Here is a 17,636-nt window from a genome sequence, read left to right as displayed (position 1 = left end):
TCTCCGACCCTGAGGGTGTGACAATGCCCTCAAGTTTTCATTTAGAAAAGTCCTTTTCCATTGAGTTGGATATTCCAGAGACAGTTTGCACCGTGAAAGGGACTGTAGAAAATCATTTTCAGGATCCTCGTACCATTCATTATCATCGATCTAGCCTCACAAGACGCCCTGACAAGAGAAAAAGATGTGATTGAACAAATCTGAACTCCGAATGGTAACTATGGACATTTGTACATAGTCACGAGTGATGATAGGCAAGAAATCTCTCGATCTTCAATGGGAGACCGGAGGATTTTATGAAGCTGCCCTGCACGGGATGGAAAACACCTTTTGTCTGTACCCAACCAGCTGTTGCCACTGTTGGAAGTGGATCTGCATTGCTATGTGTGATAGCCGATGCAAATTATATCTGATGGGATCTTAATTAAAAGCTGGGAAGTTCATCCTGCTAAAGGGTTTGCAACATACAGCGTCAACACAACTCATGAAGAGTGAGTGAATGTTCTCTCTCAGATGCCTTCGATGGTACTGCAGTGGCAGGAATTTCTTGTTCTTCGTGATAGTTGAAGATGGGTGGAATCACAGAGAAAGGTAATTTATTCTATCATTTGATTTTTTTTTATTTTTTTTTTTATGACAGTCACACACACAGAGAGAGAGAGAGAGAGAGGCAGAGACACAGGCAGAGGGAGAAGCAGGATCCATGCACCAGGAGCCCGACGTGGGACTCTATCCCGGGTCTCCAGGATCATGCCCTGGGCCAAAGGTAGGCACCAAACCGCTGCGCCACCCAGGGATCCCTATTCTATCATTTAAACAACACTAGTTGACACGACTTTTTTATTTAAACTTGAACTATGCATAGCAGATACCTGGGCAAGGACAGTGCCGCCATTGATCAGAATAATAATTAAAAATCACCTGTGCTTACACTTTGTGAGGGTGGGGAAGACATTGTAGGTTGTCAAACAGACCATGCCAGTAGCTGGAAGACTGACACTCTAAGCCAGTTGCTGAAAATACCCTTTTCACAGTGGTCAGCTAACCTCCAAAATTAGAGGGAAATAGAGTTAAAATTAAATTAGAGAAAAATGACAAACTGGAGACGGTTGTGTTATCTCCTTTGCATTAACCTGAATTATTCACCCCCACCACGCACTCCCGGTGCCCTCAGCCAATTTCTCTGCCATCGATAGTCAAGCCGCTTCATCAGCATCACTTGGGAAATGGGGGATGTGTCTCTGAGCCCAAGCTTAGGAATATGGCAGGTCGAGCTTGAGAACCCTTAGTTTAACAAGCTTCTAACATCCAAGAGATTCGGATGCACCCTGAAGACTCAGCTGAGTAATTACCTAACAAGCTCAGTCACTGCTTTGCAGCCACTGGGAAGTGTTGTCTATTAAAGACTTTGTGAGCTCCCTGATAAATGCCTGTGGATATTGCTTATTGAACTGGCCAAATCAATGACACTCATCTGCTTGCTGCTGTGTTCTTATTCCCATTCCACTTCAAACCCTACTGTGGGGTGCTTGTAGGGAAATTTAATCCTTCCTCAGTGACACCACAGGAAAGCTTTTTATGCTGTGGTCCCTCCTCCACCCTCACGCTGTTTAATCTCCTGCCATATTGAAATCCCCCAAGTGTAGGAGATGTGGTCCAGAGACAAGGTTTGGTGCTGTAGGCTTTCCAAATTTTTAAGATTGCTTCATATTCTTTCTTATGTCAGAGCTAATAATTTAGACTGTTGTCCTGTGAAAAGAGTACCCAGATAGACAAGAGTTCAAATAAGTATACGGTTTTGTTAGGACTTAACTTTAGGGCTCTGCCTCCTTAATAGTAATACAGTTTGAAAGGTGGACTGATTAGAATGATCCCAGATTCCAGAACAAACTAGAAACTTAGATACGATGGCCTTTGAGAAGATAGCAAACCTATCTGTAGCTAATAAGCCTGCTTATAGAGTGGTTAGGTGAGAAACGAAGGTTTGTTGACCGACTCAGTGCTTAGTCCATATCCTACAAGTGAGGCATCCTATTCTACAGAGGCTGGAAGGTGGAAAACGACACTTCCCAGATGCCCTTGCAGCTAGGTTTCAGGATGTGATTTAGGTTCACCCGTGTCACATGCATTCTCTTAATACTTGCTTCAGGAACCGAGGCAGATGCGGAGAAAAGGCCACATCTGGCAGGTGTAGTGGGTTTCTGAGGTAGGCCCCCAACTGTGGTGTAACCAGCATTTCCCCAGAGGGCTATTTTAGTCCTGTGAGTCTAGGGGTCCTTCCTGGAGGCCCATCCAGTGATTTGTAAACACGCGTTCCGTTGTTTTCTGGACAAAATAGCAAGAACAGTGCTTGTCATCTGCAACTGAACCCCAACAATTATTCAAAATCAAAAGCTTATGAATGCGTGCTCAAGGGTAAGGGGATGGAGGGTGCTAGGCCACGACTGAAGAAAATCATTTCTTGCCACATTTCAGCATGGAAACAACCATTGAAATTGGCGGTGCTCGCACACTAGTTAAATTGAAGCTAATTCCTGGGAAGTTTGAGAAAAACTTAACCATACTTCAATGAAAATTAAAGAGAAAAACATCTCTCCCAAGTCTTTGAGTTAAAATAAGCCTGAAAAGAGGGTATTCTTGGATTTTGACACATAAAAATTTAGTGTTGAAATCAAATTTCAGTATCCAAATAACTGTCATTGCTCAGAGGAAGGAATACTATAGACTCTTCTGGAGAGAAATATGATAATTGCTTTAGTCTCCCAAAGGGACTTTAGTTAATGCTCCCAGCATACTTATTTAATCCAGATGAGGTGGGATAGTTGGGAATTTAGCCATGTGCAAGGCAATATAGCTGCTCAGAAGAAAGGATGCACTTCTTTTTTCATACGGAATATTTGATTGACATCTAGATGGATCAAATTCACCAGAATGGTGCAACTTCACGCCTCATTTGGTACATGTAAACACAGCCTATAGTTTCCCACTTAGAGCTCACTCCTGGGCAACTGGATTCTACGCCGTGTAGTAATTTGACTGACATCTCTACCGATAACACAATTGTCTCCAGACAGCCGCTCATCTTCTCAAAATATTTACATCTCTATTGGTGGTCTGCTTTCTCCATTGTTGCTCTGAAACAATTTATGGGGAATTTAACAAACAATAATCAGTGAACCCTATTAATAAAATCAGACGGGGTTCTTGATTTCTGTTTGTTGAATGACGTTTATTGCCAGATACACATGAATTAGTTAATACAAAGGCTTTCACATAAAACGGATAAGATGTTTGTAAAACCTGTAATAGAATGAGACCAAAGAAGGGGGGGCGGGCGCAAGATCTGATGCACAGTGAGCACTCACGATTCAATAAATGCTCAGCTTGGGGAGAAGGGTGGAAATCTGAACCATAGCATTGAGTTGAATCCTGCTAGAGGTGTTTAAACTTTAATCTTTCTGATTAGTGTTTTGCTTAATGGAAGAACGGCTGCATATTCTTAGGTTATGTCAAGATATAATGCAATTTGATGTAATGGCACTGTACAAGAATAAATTGGTTGCTCCATCAATCTGAATGACAACTAGTTTTTGTAGTGCCAGTTAAAAGCAGGTAATTACCTATTGCCCATGGGTGTTGACAGATACCTAATACAGAGTGAATGTAATATATGGTTGAGTTTTCTGCTCCTAGCACACTTTTAACATACATAGGATATGACATTATGTAATTGCAAATTCATTATTTGATCTTAGTACTGATTCATTTAATAGGTTTACCTTGTAAAAAAAAAAGTCTATGAGCTATTTGAACATTGAATCAAAATGGAATCCTATTCTTGAATTGGGGGTGAACTCCTCATTGTTTGAGGATGAATGCATAGTTTTAGGCCTCCAGAGTGTCAACATTTAATGAAACAAATGTTTATCAATGGCAATCTAGTAAGCCAGAAGATTACTTTCTTAAAAAATATCAGAGATCCCTGGGTGGCTCAGCAGTTTAGAGCCTGCCTTCGGCCCAGGGTGTGATCCTGGAGTCCCGGCATCGAGCCCCACATCGGGCTTCCTGCATGGAGCCTGCTTCTCTCTCTGCCTGTGTCTCTGCCTCTCTCTCTCTCTCTCTCTCTGTCTCTTGTGAATAAAAAAAAAAAAAACTTAAAAATATTTTAAAAAATCTATATCTATGAATCTATGTATGTATGTATCTATTATTGACAGTTGTCTTTATTTCACAGTATCCTGTATCCAAAGAGGAACATAGCTTCCTTACTACATACATACTTCTTTACATAGTTTCTTTATTTGAAAAATTAGGAAACCTCAAAATGGGCTGTTAGGACTACCTCAAATAAAAAGCTTCTGCACAGTGAAGGAAACAGTCAGTGGAACTAAAAGGCAACCTACGGAATGGGAGAAGATATTTGCAAATGACACATCATATAAACAGTAGTATCCAAAGTATATAAAGAACTGATACAACTTAACTCCCCAAAACCAAATAATACGCTTAAAAATGGGCAGAAGACATGAACTGATACTTCTCCCAAGAAGACATCCAGGTGGCTGAAAGACACCTGAAAAGATGCTCATCATCACTTTGCCATCAGGGAAATGCAAATCAAAACCATATCTGTATCTTTGGGGTAAATACCTAGTAGTGCAGTTGCTAGGCCTTAGGCTAGCTCTATTTTTAACTTCTTGAGGCATCTCCATACTGTTCTCCAGAGTGGCACTGGGTGTTATATGCAAATGATGAATTATTGAAAATTATATCTGAAACTAATGATGGACTATATGTTGGTAGATTTAATTTAAAAGAAAAAAATAAAAATATCAAGATAAAAATCATAAAAGTAAAAAGAAAAAAAACCCCACAATGTGGCATCACCTCACACCTGTCAGAATGGCTAAAATCAAGAACACAAGAAACAACAGGTGTTGGTGAAGATGCAGAGAAAGCAGAACCCTCTTGTGCTGTTGGTAGGAATGCCACCTGTTGCAGTCACTCTGAAAAACATTAGGGACGTTCCTCAAATAGTTTTTTTTATTTATTTTTATTTATTTTTAATTTTTTTATTTATTTATGATAGTCACCCAGAGAGAGAGAGAGAGAGAGGCAGAGACATAGGCAGAGGGAGAAGCAGGCTCCATGCACTGGGAGCCCGATGTGGGATTCGATCGCGGGTCTCCAGGATCGCGCCCTGGGCCAAAGGCAGGCGCCAAACTGCTGCACCACCCAGGGATCCCCCTCAAATAGTTAAAATTAGAACTATCCTATGATCCAGCAATTGCACTGTTAGGTATTAATCAAAAAGATAGAAAAATACAGATTTGAAGGGGCACATGTGCTCCAATAGCATGTCAATAGCAGCATTATCAATGATAGCCAAACTATGGAAAGGACCCAAATATCCATCGACTGGCGAATGGATAAAGAAGATGTGGCATAGATATACAAGAGAATATTACTCAGTCATCAAAAGAATGAAATCTTACCATCTGCAATAGTGTGGATGGAGCTGGAGTGTATTATGCTAAGTGAAATAAGTTAGAGAAAGACAAATACCATATGATTTCACCCATATATGGAATTTAAGAAACAAAACAAATAAGAAGGGGGAGAAAGTAGAGAGGCAAACCAAGAAACAGACTCTTTTTTATTTTATTTTATTTTATTTTATTTTATTTATTCATGAGAGACACACAGAGAGAGGCAGAGACACAGACAGAGGGAGAAGCGGGCTCCCCACTCCAGACTCGATCCCAGGACCCTGGGATCATGACTTGAGCCAAAGGTAGACGCTCAACCACTGAGCCCCCCAGGTGCCCCTAGAAACAGACTGTTAATCTGAAAGAACACACTGATGGTCACCTGAGGGGAGCTGGGTGGGAGGATGGCTGAAATAGGTGACGGGGATTAAGGAGTGCACTTGTTGTGATGAGCACTGGGTGATTAAAATAAAGACTTTTTTTAAAATGGTGAAAGCTCAGGTAAGAGGAAGAAGATAACATGGCTAAAGCTGTTTAAAAATCAAAGTCTGGAATGGATCCAAGGTCTCCTAGAGTATCATTCAGAGTACCTCTACACGAAAAGGTTGATGACCAAAGTCGGACAGCATTGGGCGTCCTCCTCAAGCCCCATGTGTGGGTTCCTTTGTACTTCAGGGATCTTAAATATTGGCTTTCGCGCAAACTTGGGAGCTCTATTCCCAGCAGATGCAATCAAGCCTGCTTTGATGAACAAACCTCAGGAAGTCGTTCAATTCATTGATTGAGTTGAGTTGACTTTTAATCTAGGCATATGTCCCAGGGCCTGGGGACTTCTGCAGGGTACTTAGGACTGCCGGGTCTTGCTCTGAATTCATATAACCTGATTTAGCTGGCATGCCAAGTAGACTGCTCTCTGTGATGTTTGGCAGGTGGTTCCAAATGGAATTCGCTCCAAGCCCTGGTGTAAACGGTGCAGTAGGACTTAGCCTTTGTCTTCCTGTTTGTCAGAAACATCACCGAAGCTTGTGTGAGGGGGGAATGTGAGCATATTGATTTTGTGCATGCTGATCCTCAGCTGTCTGCATTTTTACGGGTTGAATTGTATCCCCGCTGCCTCCCCCCACCAGTTCTATGTTGAAGTCCTAATCCCTAGAACTTCAGAGTGTCACCTTATTGGGACACAGAGGTAATCAGCCTAAAAGAAGACCACTAGCGTAGACTCTAACCCAATGGGACTGGCGTCCTTATAAAAAGGAGAAATTTGGGCACATTCATGGAGAAAGGGAAGACTATGTGAAGGCAGAGGAAGACGATGGCCCTCTCTAAGCCAAGGGGAGGGGCATGGAACAGATCCCTCCCTGACAGCCCTCCGATACCTTGATGCTGACACCTTGATTTCAGACTTCTAGCCCCCAGAACAGTGACACAATAGACTTATGTTGCTTTGAGCCAGCACATTTGTAGTTCTTTGTTACGGCAGCTGTAGGTTCCTAATCCACGCCTGCGTGGTCATGTTAGCAAGAGGGTTACAAAATCGTTGACATTCATGAATGACAAGGGCAGAGCTGGCTGCAGGGGCCCACACCCATGCTGGTGTGTGGGACTTTCCTGGTGGTGGACACTGCAAGTCCCGCATGAGGGAAGCCTCTTATTCCAGAGCAAACAAGGACCATTGGTCACTCTCAGTGGACACCTGACATCCAGTAGATCGTCCCTCCGGTGTTCACCAGGCCGTCTCTCTGAGTTAGTTTCTTAGCTCTCAAGAATATCCTGTCAAAATGAAGAGTGGCAGACGCGGCCTTGGGAGGAATATGGCTCAGTGATTAGGACAGGTCTTGTGAGTGCCCGACATCCTTCAGGGCTCACTCAAAAAGTGCTGATGAAAAGACTTCCTGTTGCAAAATACATTCCCAATAGCCCTGCAATAATCTAAAATTCCACAGCCCTTTTGACTTGCAATAGATTTTTCAGTCTCGGAGACTGTTTTAGGTCAGATTTCCTGGAAACGGAGCCTGAGCTGAGGAGTCACGGGCAAGTGATTTATTGATGGAGGGCTCTGAGGGGGAACGTCCCAGGAGGTGAGGGAAGCGGAAGAGGCAGGGAAAGAACACAGAGCGGGGTCTCACTGCAGCTGAGGTTGTCTGCACTTGCTCCCGTGGGTGGCTCTGGAGCACAAGTGGTGCTGTGGATCTGCCCCACCTTGTCCCAAGGGGTGGGGCCCCTCGCACATCGCGGTGGCTCTGCAACACAGCAGCAGTATTGAGACACCCCCCGTATCGATACGCAGGGCTGCATCCCCTCCCCTTGAATATTGGCAACGCTGTGATCGCTTCGACCAACAGCGTATGGTGAGGTTGACATTAGGTGACTTTTTAAACATTTTGATTGGTGGTCAAATACACATAACCTGAAATTTAACCATTTTTAAGTGTGCAGTGGCATCACGTACCTTCACAGTTTTGTGCAACCGTCACCACCATGCACGGCCGAAGCACTCTTCATCTTGCAGACCTGAAACTTTGTCCCCATCAAACAGCAACTCCTTGTGCCCCCTTTCCCCTTTGTCCCTGGCAACCACCGTTCTGCTTTTTGTGTCTGTGACTTTGACAATTCGAGCTACCTCATATAAGTTGAATAATCATGCAGTATTGGTCTCTTTTTCATACCTGGCTGACCTTGAGTGTCATCCGCGTTGTAGCAGACAACAGAATGTCCTTCCTTTTCAAGGCTGAGTAACATTCCGTCGTAGCATATGTGGCATTTTAGTGGATGCTTGGCTTGCTTCCAGCTTTTGTCCATTGCGGGTAATGCTGCTCTGAACATGGATGTACAGATGTCCCTGAAGATCCTTCCCGTATTTGAGCCCATACTCAGAAGTGGAATTGCTGGATCACATGGTAGTTTCAGTCTTCATTTTTGGTGGAACAGCCATATTGTTTTCCGTAACAGCTGCAACATTTTACATTCCCCCCCGCTAAGAGTGCCCAGGGGTTCCTTTTTCTCTATATCCTCACCAATATTTGCTATTTTCTGTTTGTTTGTTTTGAAGATTTATTTATTTATTTGAGAGAGAGAGAGAGAGAGACAGGGAGTGCCTGCAGAGGGAGAGCGAAAGTGAGAGGAGCAGACTCCTCGCTGAGCATGGACGGGGGGTCTGCTTCATGGAGCTCAAGGTGGGTTATTTATTGATTTTTTTTTTTTTTTTTTTTTTTTTTAGAGAAAGGGACTGTGCATGAGTGGGGAGAGGAATAGAGGGAGTGAAACTCAAGCAGACTCCATGCTGAGCTTGATCTCATGACCCTGAGATCATGACCTGAGCCAAAATTAATAGATGCCCAAAAGACAGAGCCACTCAGGTACTCCACTTTATTCTTTATAATTGCCTTCTTGATGTGTGAGGTGGTATCTCATTGCAAGTTTGATGTACATCTGCCTGATGTCAGTGACATTGAGCTTCCGTTTACATTTTTGTGGGATCCTATGTCAGATCATAAAAGGTCAACCTCCCTCTGGTTTGCTGATACACTCATTCTTAGAGCCCTGATTCACCACATATGAGTCCAGCTACCCTGAGGCCGTATGCTGGGAGGAAGCCCAAGTTTCATGCAGAGGCCACAGGTAGGTGCTCCCGTCAAGAGTCCCATCTGATGGGATGTCTGTGTGGCTCAGCAATTAAACGCCTCCATTCCACCCAGGGTGTGATCCTGGAGTCCCGGGATCGAGTCCTACATTGGGCTCCCTGCATGGAGCCTCCTTCTCCCACTGCCTGTGTCTCTGCCTCTTTCTCTGTGTCTCTCACGAATAAATAAATAGAATCTTAAAAAAAAAAAAAAAAAAAAAAAAGAGTCCCATCTGAGCCCAGCCTGGGAATTTTCCTACTCCAGGCTCCAGTCCAGTGAATGAAGAAGGCTCCAGGGAATTCCAATTACCAGTTATTCAGTTCATTTGAAGTCACTTGGGTCTTGCAGCTGAGACTCCAATCATCATGGAACAGGGCAAGCCATGCCACTCTGCTGAGTCCAAATTCCTGACCTACACAGATCATGACCTTAATGATCATTGGTGGAGGGTTCTTTTTGTCCCTAAATCTGGTGTTGGCTCCTCTATGCAGCAATACATAATTGAAACATGCTCATATCAGTCATTGGAACCATTTCTGAGGAGAACTGTTACCTCCCATTTATTTCCCATTTGGCTGAGACCAGTTGGTATAGCTCCAAACTCATAGCAGCCAATATTCTTCTCAGTTGGGGAGTAGGTACCCCAAAGGGTCAAGTGGCAAAGAGTAAACCCGGATGAGCCACCAACAGTATCTGCTATCCACCTACTAGTATGTACTAACACCATTAGTGATTCATCTTCCCTGGGTTAGACATTAATATTTTGCCAGGCAATTAGCAGTACCACGTTGAAAATAGATTGGAAAAGTGAGTAAGGACTAAGGCAAAAGCAAAACAGGGAATGGTAAGAGATGGGCCAAGCCCATCATGGCCCTATTTCACAGTTCTTCCCAGGACTAGGCTGCTCATTGAAAAACATACAAGGACAGCTAAATCAGTAGTTAGAAAATCACTAGAGAAGACAATTTTTTTGCAGCTGACATAGGCTTTTGCAGAGATGTTCTTAAGAAATAAAGATGCCAGAAGAAATGAAGCAGGCTTCCTATTTAGAGCAAGGTGATAGGAACAGAAACACTTTCTAGCTGCCTAGGAAGACACTTGAGTAGAGAAACACAAAGCAAACTCTAAAACAAATGCTAAATGCTAATCTGAATCTTTGCACCAAGGTTTAGGCGATGTGATGGAAAAATTGTCATGAGAAGTCCTTACCTGTTTGTAGAACCTCAGAATGTGATAGGACAGTCAGCCCGTTCATATTCTGACCATAAACTTTCCACTGAAAGCCTATGCTGTATTGCTAATCTTCTTGAACCATTAGACCTGGTCAATAAAATCTTAATCATGAATATGGAACACAGAGTGCTCTTCATCAGGCCACTCAGCTTTGAGATCTTGATAAATGCCACTGCTTCTGAGAGCTCTTTCCTGACCATCCATCCAAACTCTCCTCCCAGGGCCATTGCATGACGTTATCGATGTCCCGCTTAATGTTTAGCACTTAATGCTGTCTGTTGCTTCTCTTACACATTAATTTGTTTGTTACCTACCTCTACCTTCTCCACAAACACCACCTCCACCTAACCAACACCGCTTCTCCTTTAGTTTAAAAACAAAACAAAGGATGGGACGCCTGGGTGGTTCAGTGGTTGAGCCTCTGCCTTTAGTTCAGGTCGTGACCGCAGGGTCCTGGGATCGAGTCCCACATTGGGCTCCCTGCATGGGGCCTGCTTCTCCCTCTGCCTGTGTCTGTGCCTCTCTCTCTCTCTCTCTCTCATGAATAAATAAATAAAATCTTTAAAAAATAAATTTAAAAAACAGCAAAGGATGACAAGGGCATTGTTTTCCTTGATCACTGCTAAATCTACAATGCTGGAGCTCAAAGAAGGCAGTGGGTAAATAAGTGTTTGTTATTGAACCAGGAAACGGTGGGCATCCTGCAGTGTTGACAATGCCTTTGAAGGGTAGGGGTGGTGTGTTTTCTGGGGAAACTTTGGTCCATTGACTTTGATCTCATTTGCAGAGGATTTTTAAGGCTCTCAGCAATCAGAAAAGGTAGACCCTGGTGGGAACGTTGGGTACAGGAGAGATTCTCAGAATATTGCCAGTGCCTTCTCCAGAGCAACGAAAAGTATCTGGAAACACTGTGACTGTGGCTACTACACTCCTTCCCGTGCCTGGAATCCACGGCTATCTTCTAACGTGACCTCAGACCCACCCACTGGGGCCCAGTGCGCTTCTTTTAATTATGCAGTTTAAGTTTCATTGATGGAACAAGTTATGTGACGTTTCTCTTCCTGTTCCTTTCACTCCACCATAATGTGACTTCCGTGTAGCTGAGCCTCTCATCCATCTAGTCAACTTCTCTGCCCCCTTCCCAAGTCCCAGAATGGCGACTACTGCAGAGAAGGCTGTCACATATATTTATAAAAAGAATTGAATGGATCTGTGATATGCCTTTCTCCGACTGAGACTTCCTGGTCTTCATCTTCTTTGTAATGGTCCGGGTGAGATGCCAAGAGAGGCAAGAGTAGTGCAAGCAGCACTTTGTGAGAGTCACGAGAAGGCACCAACCTCCAAAGATAAATCACAAAATGACACCCCTTTCGTGCAACACTGCAGGTCAACATGGGCTCTATTTCCTCCTGCCCGCCACCCTTGTCAGCCAGCGCTCTTTGAGCTCTTACAGGGCAAACCGCTTCCCCAACTCTATAAGAAGCCCTGGAGCTAAATAAATATCTGTAGGTTGAATGAATTTTCTTTCTTTGGTATTTAAAATACACTTTTCCAAGGGCACCATCCTTATAGCGCACATTGGATTAAAAACAACAACTCTTAGGAATATTTGAATTTAGTTTCTATTTCTTAATCTTAAAAATGTTGTTAACCATGGGCTATTTCACATTCTGTGGTGCAGTGCAGCTAGCACAAAAAAGCAAGAACATAAATGATAATGAAAACAAACTTTTCTTCCCATTACTTTTGGTAGTTGTTTTGAAAGCAGATTTCATATGTGACTTCTATTATACTTCTAAACCTCCCTAATAAGAGAAATATATGTGTTTAGGGATCTAAGTCAACTTAGTGTGCTTGGATGTGTATCTGTGTACTTGTGGGGTTTGTGTAAATTTCTTCCATTCTCTGCATGTCTGCCATGATAGACATAGATGAGGGAATGCCCAATCAAATGGCAATTAATCCCTTTGCCTAGAAAAAAAGTTACCCTCTTATTTAAAATTCAGTGACCCATTCACATATTTTTAAAAGGAAACGTGCCTTTCCGAAAGTGGAAACTCTGGGAAAAGTTGCGAATGATGAGAGCATTTAGTGGTGAATACTCATTCTGTTCCCCAAATGGACCCGTTTACCAAGAGACTGAAAGTGTGGTAGTGTTTCTTGGCTTCTCTTCTTCCATGTGTCTTATGGGAAAAATCGTCCTGTGCTCTGTGCAACATTTGCAAGTCTCTGAATGAGACTGCATTTCTACACATAGGGTGGAAAGTATTTCTAATGCAGAAGTTGAAGATTTAGCTTGTAGATGCTTGTTTGGGCAGAGCTGTGCTTGGGGGAAAAAAAAAAACATTTAACTGCTTTAGTCGGGCATTTTTCCCTTAGAACTTACTGTTTCATCAAACACAATGATATTAACAACAAAAGAGAATTATAATAAAAGGAGGCTGAGGTAGGCAAAATAATGCCCCCTCCCCAAACATCTGTGTCTTCATCTGCAGCACCTGTAAATATATTGTCTTCTTTAGATGGCAGAATTAAAGTTGCACATAGAATTAAAGTTGCTACTCATCCAATCTTAAGATAGGGAAATTGTCTTGGATGATCCATTGGGGCTCAATGAAATTACGAGAAGCCTTACAGATGAGGAGAAAAAATAAAGCAGAAGAATCAGAGGGATGTGATTTGAGAAAGACTTGACCAATTATTGCTGGCTTTGAAGATGGATGGGGACCATGAGCCACAGAATGTAGGAGGTTCTAGGTGCTGGAAAAGATTAGGAAATAGATTCCCTCAACAGTCTACAGAATAAATGAATTCTTGCTGACCCTTAGATTTTAGCCCAGAGAAACCTATTTCAAACTTCTGTTCTCCAGAACTATAGGATAGTAAATTAGTTTTGTTTTAAGCCCCTAACTCTGGTAATTTGTTACAGCAGGCATAGGAAGCCAATACAGGCTCCTCCTTCAGTCAGGGGAATGAAGGACAAAGACATCGTGAGTGGGAAATGGGCGCATTTTTTGGAAAATACTGTATTTTGTTGGGGATAGGTGGTTCCAGAAGGGCAAAGCTGGACATAGACCAACTTGTCATTCTCCCAAAAATTGCAGTATCATCTACTTCCAAAGTACATCTTCTCTTCATCTCTTATCTTTATCTAAGCTCAATTTTCCAGAATGTTCCTCTGCCACATGAGTCACAAACAGGGACACCAGTAGAGAAGACCTGCATTGCTTTGAGGATGGGGAAGCACATAACAAAAAGGAATTTACAATCTCAGAACCATCTATGGAAGATAGTCCCTTCTCTGTCCTGAAACCCATTTACTAATTTCAATAGCGCCATACACCATGGTCCACCCCAAGATAAGCTAGATTTGCGTGACCCAATATGGCAGCCACTCACCACACATGACTTTTGGCCCTTATAATGTGTCGAACCTCAACTGCGATGTGCTCCACGTACAAAATACACACCAAATTTCAATGACTTAGTACCAGAAAAAAAAGAATACTAAATATCTCAATGATGTCTAAAATATTGTTTACACATTGTAATGCTTTGGGTATATTGGTTTATATACAATATGCCATTAAATTTAGCTGTTTCCTTTTACTTTTTTTTTAGATGGAGCTATTGGAAAATTTAAAATCACATACATGGCGTATATTTTTGTTTTTTCTTGTATTTCTACTGGACAGCTGATAGTCTTGAATAAATATTTTAAGTGACCATAACACAGCCTAATACCTCCACAAATTAATTGTCAGTACACTCTGGCAATGTTGATCATAAATATTTGAAATTTCACACTGTAAATCTGATCACAGGAAGAACCCTCTGAAAATCATGTCATTGAAGTCTAAAATATATACTGGCTGAGTCATGCCTATATACCCTCTACCTTGACCCCCCTGGGGAAATTTAGATCCGCGGCTCTCTTCCTTTAAACAATGTGCAGCAAATTATTCAAAATGAATTAAGAAGACATAAAGGGATCCTAGGAAATATAGAGTACCTTTCAGCAGTTCTTTTTGTAATTTTTAACTTATCGACTCATTTTGTGCGCTGTCTCATCTTGAGAAGATGTGAAAAAAAATGGTTAGGAAACTTCATTTCTCCTTTCAGACTTTTTGAACAAAAAGTGAGCATCTTTTGGGATTTAGGCACATGTGAGCTAAACGTTGAGGGGACTGTTTTTCCATCTTTATTCACATTCATCCACATTGTTAAATACATTAATTTGACAAAATAGTGATTGAGTACTATCTGTGGATGAGGCAAGTTGCCAGTAAAGGAAACCTAGTGCCTACCTCTCTAGCTTTCCAATTGTAGTGGCAGAGGCGGTCATGGAGAATTCTGGACTGCCCAGGAGCACGGACCTGGGGTGCTTTCACCTCTGGATGGTACTGCAGGGACACAAGGAGAATTGACAGAATTTTCCATAGCTTTCTGAGTGTTAGAGAATAGGGACTCAAAATAAATATGTCGGGGAACACTTTCAGTATGGTGCCTGAAGCGTGTCTTGAGGGTCCTGTAGGTGCCTCACCCTCATCCCATTGGCCTACTACCCAGGTTCACCAGCAGATGTAGTGGACAAGGGCTCTCAGCAGGCTGCCAGGTTCTTGAGAAGGTCAAGTTATTTCATCTCCTTTCTTCCCAGTGGTGGGCTAGCTGGATGGGTCAAATGCTTTAGCCACCCTACCCCTGGCAGAGGTGATGTTTTCAAGACCACACCTTCCCTCTGAAGGACTTCTCCCAAAATAACTGGAGCCCTCATCCCTGGCCAAGCTAGCCCCTTACTATCATATCCTCTTTTGGTTTATCTCCTTCTTTCACTTTCTCAACCTCCTCATTTGTGCTTCCTGGGATCATCTTGTGAATAAAATCTCTACACTCAACTCCTTGTGTCAGGATCTGCTTGGGGGAACTCAAATGAAGATATCTATAAGAACAAGATGCCGCATCAAGACATTCAAGATAGTATTAGCAGAATTTTGAAACATGAGATTGTGATACCTGCACATTCCAAATATAATTTTTTATTAATAGTGGGTAACATTAATGGCATATGGAATCACATCATGTTAAGGCCCGCTATGTAACATTATAGAATTTTTTAGGAAGACACTGGGGAGAAGGTACTGGTGACAGACCAAGAGACTGTTACACAGTTAAGTACCCCACTTCAATAAATTATTTAGAAACTCTCCCCAGGTCACTTGGGTGGCTCAGTTGGTTAAATGGCCAACTCTTGGTTTTGGCTCAGGTCATGATCTCAAGGGTCATGAGACTGAGCCCCACGTCAGGCTCCATGTTTGGCAGGGAGTCTGGTTGAGACTATGTCTCTCCCACTCACCCTTCCCCTCCCCTCATGCTCACTTGCTCTCCCTCCCCCTCTCTCTCAAATACATTTTTAAAAATTACATCTAGAAACTCTCTCTATTCTTACAGCATTTCAAATTTGGGAGCGCGTATCTTGCTTTTTATGGCGTGAACATATATAAGGGACTAGTAAAGTCTTCAAAGCCATGGGCAGTCTTGGAGACTTCAACCTCAAAATCCCCTGGGGGCAGATCGGAAACTTGGCTCCTCCATGGAAACATAAATCATGTACCAACTGCAAACAAAGTAGAAGGTATTACCCGGTGAAACTTTCATCAGATCTCTCTATACTAAAGTCAATACAGATGGGATTCTCGAGGCTTTTATCACATTGGAAAATGTCTGCATATGCAAATATGGCCACAGGGTTCAAATCAGCTATATTTCTCTCTCTACAAAATCCCAGGAAAATTACTTAGATTTATAGCAATAAAGCTATCCGCATAGTGGTGCGTATTCCTTTTATTATAGTGTCACTGTACACTTGTTTATTTGTCTCTCTCTCTCTCTCTCTAGGGTTCAATATCCTGTGACAAGAGACTGCCCACCATTGAAATATTAATGTTTTGAAAAGTGTGGTGATAACGTAACTAACATATATTCCCAAAAAGAAGCATTTTTTAGGAGTCAGAATAGGAGAGTTGTAACACCATAGGCTTGAAAGCAAAGTGCTGGGTCCCAATTCTGGCTCGACCCAGAGCAGAGGGTCACTCACTCTGTGTCCTGGTTTGTTCAGCTGGAAAATGGGGTTCATGAGACTGTCTGCCTCCAAATGTGCTAATATGTGTTGTTCTGTTTCAGTCCCAACCGTATGTACTACAATTTGACTCTGGCACTGACCACCTGGACTTAGCACAGAGCCCACAAATTAAGACCCCAAGAAGACTGTCCTGTATTTGGTCTTTCTGGTCACCAGCTCCCCTTCCTGGAACCATCCAATGGCCCCACCATGAGTCATCTCATCTGAATAACAAAGACACTCCTGTCACTCAGGATACTCTAAGGATTTTAGACAGCTGTGCCCAGAACCTAGGCACCAACACCTCAGGGATGACTTTTTGTCCCATATGTGCCAAGGATGTATGCTTAAGGCTGGTATATCGTGAGTAGGCAGTACACAGCAGCCAAGGCTGGAGTAGAAAGGGGACAGAGTATCAAGGGACATATTTCATCTCATCTTAAAATCTTGTTAATTGAGAACATGTTCAGCTGCATTTAAGTTTCTGTATTTCCACTTTTTTGTCCACTCAGAAGAAATTCTGTGAGAACAAATTTATCAACTCTTTCCTTGCTCCTCCAAATATTTGCTCCTGTTTGATCCCCCTAGTTTATCACATTATTTTCTGTTTGTTCTATTCCTCATTTCTTTGGGGAGCATTTTTATTCTTCATTCTGTCTGGTCAAGAATATTTTCTGTGCCTCTCAGTAAATGCTCGGTGATTTTTTTTGAACAAATGAATCAATATTTGCTGAACTTGCTCAGATTTTAACCTTTTCTTTTATTCTTAGCAGATATGTATGGAATGAACATTTGCATTCTTTCATTTAATATGTCTTTATCCATCATAGCAGCCAGATGAAAACCATCCCAATTTCCTAGTGACTGGCCATGGTTTCCTAATTAAAACTATTTCATACGAGGTATAAACAAATTTTAATTTAATTTGAATATATGTGTCTGTGCTGGAACATCTGACTTCTTAATTGGCTTGTTTAAATCAAAGTGTCAGGAATCAGGTAGAAAATCAAAACTAAAACAAGAAAATGGGGCCCATGGTGGATATAAATCAGCTATAATCTGTTTCATTAAACCGCTGACCCATCCTGGCTGAGTTATTGCATTTTTCATAACCTATAGATTCCAGAGAATTGCTATGTTCTACATTTAAACATACTGTGATTTATTCAGAGGGTC

General features: G+C 42.3%; 1 long non-coding RNA gene across 1 annotated transcript in view; it reads left to right on the top strand.

Annotated features, from left to right (window-relative positions):
- The first annotated feature begins 645 nt into the window (after positions 1–645).
- Positions 646–17,636, top strand: part of LOC125754735 (uncharacterized) — a 333,661-nt gene continuing 316,670 nt past the window's right edge. Inside the window, exon 1 of the long non-coding RNA XR_007409526.1 lies at positions 646–766. This is a non-coding gene — a long non-coding RNA (uncharacterized LOC125754735). The remainder of the gene's footprint in view (positions 767–17,636) is intronic.

Source organism: Canis lupus, chromosome X (genome assembly GCF_003254725.2).
Source record: "Canis lupus dingo isolate Sandy chromosome X, ASM325472v2, whole genome shotgun sequence".
NCBI lineage: Eukaryota > Metazoa > Chordata > Mammalia > Carnivora > Canidae > Canis > Canis lupus.
The sequence above is the reverse complement of the archived record's forward strand: the minus strand, read 5'-3'. Positions and strand labels throughout refer to the sequence as shown.